Source organism: Nelumbo nucifera, chromosome 2, assembly GCF_055504915.1.
Source record: "Nelumbo nucifera cultivar China Antique chromosome 2, China Antique-T2T, whole genome shotgun sequence".
Lineage (NCBI taxonomy): Eukaryota > Viridiplantae > Streptophyta > Magnoliopsida > Proteales > Nelumbonaceae > Nelumbo > Nelumbo nucifera.
In genome coordinates, this window is record NC_142650.1 from 16096337 (window position 1) to 16102722 (window position 6386).

General features: G+C 36.8%; 1 pseudogene; it reads right to left on the reverse strand.

The window, feature by feature from the left end:
* Nucleotides 1-4150: 4150 nt before the first annotated feature.
* Nucleotides 4151-5144, reverse strand: LOC104597054 (17.8 kDa class I heat shock protein-like; annotated as a pseudogene).
* Nucleotides 5145-6386: the final 1242 nt, after the last annotated feature.

Genomic DNA, 6386 nt, shown 5'->3' on the forward strand with positions numbered 1-6386 from the left:
GGTAAAGAGAAATAAGGGAAGATAAGGGTGACATCTAATCGCACAATGAGACCAGATTGATATATACTTTTCATAAACAAGTGAAGCTTGTCACCCTCCATGATATGAGCGACAAGAAGATCACTCATTGCTCTGGTTCCTCTCCTAAACAGAGTTTTCATTCCTTGCAAAGCAGCCGAAGAATCCTAAACCCCAGCTTTCGTTGCTGCTCTTGGCCATGGCAGAGATTCTGCCAATACCCAGGTTAGAATGGGTATTTGAAAAAAAAAATTATATGCATCAATTTAACGGTTTCCATCTAAGTTAGTGATGGAAGGGAGATTTTTGTTGACTTTTTTATAATTTCAGGGGAGGTATTTATTAAAATAAAATTAAAAGGGAGATTTTTATTATTTTTAGAAACTTTAGGGGAGGTTTTTGTATTTTACCATATTTCTTAAAACAAAATGACTTACAAAAATAAATCAAAACCATTTTGTTTTTGTTTTTTTTTTTACTTTTAAAACTGAAATAAAAAACATATTCTTAAATAAAAAACATATTCTTAAATATGTTTTTTTTATAGAAAAAAGATGGGCTACAAAAACCTGATCAGGGTAGCTCTTTCCCAGGTTTCAAAAACAAATTTTCATTTTATTACTCAACATCATGTTTTATATATCATATAATTTTTATATTAGAAAATTTATTTTTGTTTAAAAAACCAATATTTAGTTGATATATACGTTTTTCTGAAACAAAACCAACTTGTATTTTTCTTTTGAGCACAAAGGAGTTCAAGAACATAAACATGTTTTTTGTTTTTTACTGATCTAGCGATAGGGGCAGAGCGAGTCCCCCCCCCCCCCCCAAGGCACAGCTGAATATTAGTCTAACCTGTGGGATAAGAGAGAACACTGTTCACGTCCTCATGCAGTGTCAAGTGTCAATTCGGGCATGGACGACGTCTCCTTCTATAAACCAAACTCCTTGAGCCATGGGATGATCTCTCCAATTCAAATACTCATAAGCAGATGAGGAAGGAGTCGCTTATCTATTATGGTTTGTTTGGAAAAGCAGAAATGAAAGAGTATGCAACAAAAATGTTATAGGCCCGCCTGAAATAGTTACATAGTTACAAGGAATACATGGAAGCCTAAAAACATAATGAAATTCTGAAGAATAAGATAAGGAGCATCAACTGGATCAAATATGTCCCACCTCAAACCAATGAAATAAAATAAGTTTTGATGGCCATTATGCCTGTGGAGTTAGCAAGGAATGACTGTGGAGAAGTATTAAGGTTTGTACATAGCAGGCATAATATAAAAGATGAGGGAGTGCAAGTCTGGATATTGCTTAATTTCAACTACGTTCAGGTGATAGAGCTGCGGACTGGCTTGCGATTGCGAATTAAGGACACAATGAACCTTTTCATGGATCGAGCTCCTCGTCTACGGATTTCAACTCCATAGTTTTAGCAGATTTTCTTGATTTCTCTTCTCTTCTCGTTGTTTGCAATATAAGAAAAAAAAAAAAGAAAAATCTAAGCCCCTGTTATAGATGTTTCATCAGAAAGCATATGGATTAAAATCATTTTCTTACATTAAGTTTTTGTCAAAGTGGCTGGGCCAAGCCCTGCCTCAAGCCCGAGATATGATTTTAGATTAGGATTGGCTTGAGCATGGAAATTTGAGTCCAAGCCTAATATTGGACTTTTGCCAAAATTTGAATGAACCTAGACCGAACACTGAAGCACAAACTCAAAACAATGTAAAATGTTAACTCAGGCCAAGCTGAATTGCACCCCAGTGGCCGGCCCAACCCAAAGAAACACATACCGTTTACAGAACTAAATAAAGAAACTAATCTGTTTGCTAGTATCAAACGACGCTAGGGACGTCGTAGATTCACATCCAATTTTAGAATTTTTAAAAATAATGTGAATAAATTTATCTTACTCAAATTGTTATTATACGCAAATGAAACAAACCTACATTATTATACACAAATGAAACCCATGGTCCCAGGGCTCAGTTTGGAAGTAGTGTAGAGTATAAAGTTTTGTATTTTGCAATGTTTTGAAAATTGGATCGGATCGGGTGGTTGGACCGGAAAAATAAAAAATTGGTTGCCTGATTGGTTCGGTTTTACCTAGAACCATCTTTTGGACAAAAACCATTGGTTTAGTCAGCAAACCGCTGACTCAGATAGTTGAATTGTTCGAATCATCTAACGACTTTGATCGTTTTTTTGTTTTTTATTTTTGTCAGAATGGGTTGTCTGTGCCGTTCGACCGAGAACCGGACCTTGAATGGTTCATTGTCCAGTTCAGTTTTAAAAACCTTAATATTTTGTATTATTTTATGTATTTGTACTAGCGGGGACCCGTGCGATGCACAGGATTTATTAAGCGAAAGTTAAATAATAAAAAAAAGTCATTTACTAAAATACCCCTTATAGTTTCATGGATTTACTGAAATCTACCATATAGTTAACATTTTATTAAAACACCATTTATAATTTGCAATGGATTTAATCAATCTTCCATTAGATGACGATGAAAAATGACATTGTTGATCCTAATGTTTATTTAAATAAATTTAATAAAAAATAAAAATGAAAATACCGTTTTTACCCTTAATAAGATATGGGCAACCACTCTATTGGCTATGTTTAGCCAATTTTGTTTTTTGTAAAAAAATTATTAAGGTATTTTTTGAATAAAAAATCATGGGCCTAATAGCTAAATAAACACACCTTAAGAAAAGGTTGATTAAATAAATAAGTTATAAAATATATGTGATGTTTTAGTAAAATGAGAACTATAAAAAGTTTAAATAAATATATAAAACTATAAGTTATATTCTAATAAATAATCTTAATAGAAACATATAAAAACATACAATTATTTTATATTTCTGTTTAGAACATCGATCTGAACTCTAAAAAACTATTCAACAGAGCCACAAATATGATCTGCATGCCATAAAAGGTCATGCTTTCAAAAACATGGAATATCGTAGTGTTGCAGAATTACCAAAACACTATAATCGCTATGTTACAAATCCACGACAAAAAGCATCCATTATATTAGATGTTCATTGCTGAAACAATATAATCAGAGGTCGAAATCAAATTCAAATCCAAGGTGCGAAGAGACATTAATGTAGCAGCCTGAAATTGAAAAGGAACCGGCTACATGCCAGTGTTGGGTTTATAAATCCCGACCAATCATGCCAGTACTGTTTGAAAAAAAAAATTGATGTAAATGAACAGTATTTTTGCCTTTGTTGATATTATTTTTTAAAAGTTAATTCATTTTTGAATTTTTTTTAAATATTGGGGTAATAGTATATAAGGGAAACTTTTGGAGTTTAATATCAACAAAAGTAATATATTTAAAAAAATTTTAAAATGGGTTAATTTTTTAAAAATAATATCAATAAAGGACAAAAGCACTGTTCATCATCTTCTTCTTGCCATTGTTCATCAGAGCCGCCGTCTGCCACCACTTGCCACCTCTACCTCCGACAACGTTGCTGGAGGTGGCCGGAGGCAGAGATGGCGGCAGCAGTGCTGATGGTTTCTCTGTCCAATGCCGCCACCTCCGTCCATCTCCGCCTCCGGTAACATTGTCAGAGATGGTTGGGTGGACACAGAGGTGGCAATGACGACGGGCTGAGGAATGACCACCAGCGCTGCCGCCGCCACCTTTGCCTCCGGCCACCTCCGAAAACATTGTCGGAGGCGAAGGTGGAGGTAGGCAGAAGCGGCGACGGACGGCAACTCTAAAGAACAAATGGCAAGAAGAAGATAATGAAGAGTGTTTTTATCCTTTATTGATATTGATATTATTTTTAAAAAATTAACCCATTTTTGAACTTTTTTTAAGTAAATTATTTTTATTGATATTAAACCTCAAAATTTGCCCTTATATGCTATTACAGTATTACCCCTTGAATTTACGGGCGGGCATGATTTAAGATTTTTTCAAAATATGATAAGGATCTGTTGGTTTGGTTGATCTTGCATACAGATTAAATAAGATAGGATGTAAGTAGTACCAATTTTGATTCATTTATATTTGAATTGGATTATATCCATTGAATTTATATCAGATAGGGGTGAATGGTAGTCGATCCAATTATAAACGAATAGAATTTAGATTAAAAAAAAAAAAGCCACGCATGAGAAAAGAAAGGGATGCTTTTCATTATTTATTTATTATTAAACTCATTTCGAAGTTACATACACAATGACACACAGAACAAGCAAACTTGCAAAATCCCATTAAAAGCCAAAAAAACAAAAGGAAAAAGCAGTCTCACCCCTATTCAAATCTGAAGAGTCATTAATTAATGTTTTATTTTTAGGCGTTTCCTATTTATCACTTCCTTCCTGAGTTAGTAGGCCGCCAGGTACGTAGCTTAATTTAAATATTTAATAATATCAACCGGAGATTTCAATTGCCTTGACCTCAGGCTTTTGACTTCTTCCTTCGGAACCGTCAGGGTTAGAACTCCGTTCACCATGCAGGCCTTCACCTGGTCCACCTTGGCATTCTCAGGCAGCCGGAATCGGCGAAGGAATTTGCCTCTGCTGCGCTCAATACGATGCCACTTGTCATTCTTATCTTCCTCCTTCTCCCTGCTCCGCTCTCCGCTGATCTGAAGGACCCTGCCTTCTTCTACTTCCACCTTTACTGAGCCCAGGAAGGTCGGCTTTGAAGACGTGAGCCTCTGGAGTCTCCTTCCAATCTATGCGGGTATTGATAAATGCAGCCGTATCACTTAGATAATTGAGGGCGAGAAGTGAGTAGAGAACTAAATGGAAAGTCCTGGAAGGGATCCCATACGTCCAGGGAGAAGGGGTCGAAGATGTTGCTTCTCCGGCCACCGAACATGCTGGGAATGAGCGACATCTTAGAGCCTAACTGAAAAGAGCAACCTGAGAAGTGAGAAAGAAGGCGAGATTGGAGAGGGAAATTCGATGGATTTCAGGAAATTAGCTCGTCAACTGCTATCGAGTCGAGACCACTGAGTTTATATAGTGAATTGCGATGGAGGTGGATCATCTGGAGTAGTTATATAGGGGAAGAGAGGGATACAGAGAGTACTGAATAGTTTCGTCGGTCGATACCGAGTAATATTTTTTATAAATAAAGTGGTGTTCGTGATGGTTCTAGCCTTCTAGGAATGTGACGAAGAAGATGAAATGCATGTCAACTCCCTCTACTACCTTCTACCAAGTATATGTGGGGCAGAGCTGTGCAAGAATTGGATTACTGGACTAACCGGCTGACCGCCTCCGCCTGCTCCGAACTATTCTCACAAAATCAAGCTTAAAAGCAATTAGTTAATCGTCACAGCCAATTAAGCAGCCACAACATTTACATTCTATAGGGCCCGCATTTCCACCTTGAACTATCTATCAGTCGTAAACGTCAAGCTTGTAGCTCCCTCAGCCTCAGGTGTCACAAAACTGGGGAGTGGGCCTGGACGTCTGGACCCATAACCCAGATGGGAGAAGTGATCTTTCTGGAACAAAGAGACAACCTACAATAAGATTATGATCAATTACTATTAACCGCCAAGAGTGCAGCTGGTAGATCAACGATTTTATGCAACTCTAGCTCTCTGGTTTCTTCGCCCTATCACAGGCATGATAGGACCCATAAAAAACACTTGCCCTATCTATGTCTAGCATGTTGGGCCAAGTTAATTTGGAAGATTTATTAACAAAAATAAAAATCTTAACTAGAATTTGAATTTCCCATGATCGTAAACCATCATCCGATCGTCACAATGTACGTATCACCCAACCATCGTTATTTCCAGATTCTAGAATGAACCAAAGGTAAATTTCTTAAAATAAAGTCAATTTTTTGACTGTACATGTTTCAAATGCATCTGGTGGATGTGGATCCCTCATCCCAGTACATGAACTAACTTGGCCGCTGAAATAACACGGACAAGGTGTTCAACAGAGGATTGAGAACTGAGAATAGCCCGGAAAATTGAAGATCAATCCCCAGGATCCCTCACCACCGTCGAAATCCTTCTCAACGAATTGAAGATGTTATAGTAAGGAGTGTAGCTTTCTACAGATAAAAAGTCATATTTGTCTAATGACCTAAGAAGTGGTGTGTGCCAATGACCTAAGTAGCTGACATTATCACTTGGCGTCTCAAACTGTGGAATTAAACCAAATCGGTATAGTTGCAGGTAAGGGTGCCAATGGATCGGTTTTGGATTGGATCCCGTCCGCTGTAAAATCAATTTGGATGGATTTGACGGACCAAAAAGGCATAGTGGATTGAATCAATTCGGTCCAAAATATTTATTAGATTGGATTGGACCTGATCCGTTTGTAATAAATTTATATTGGATTTGATTGAATAAAGC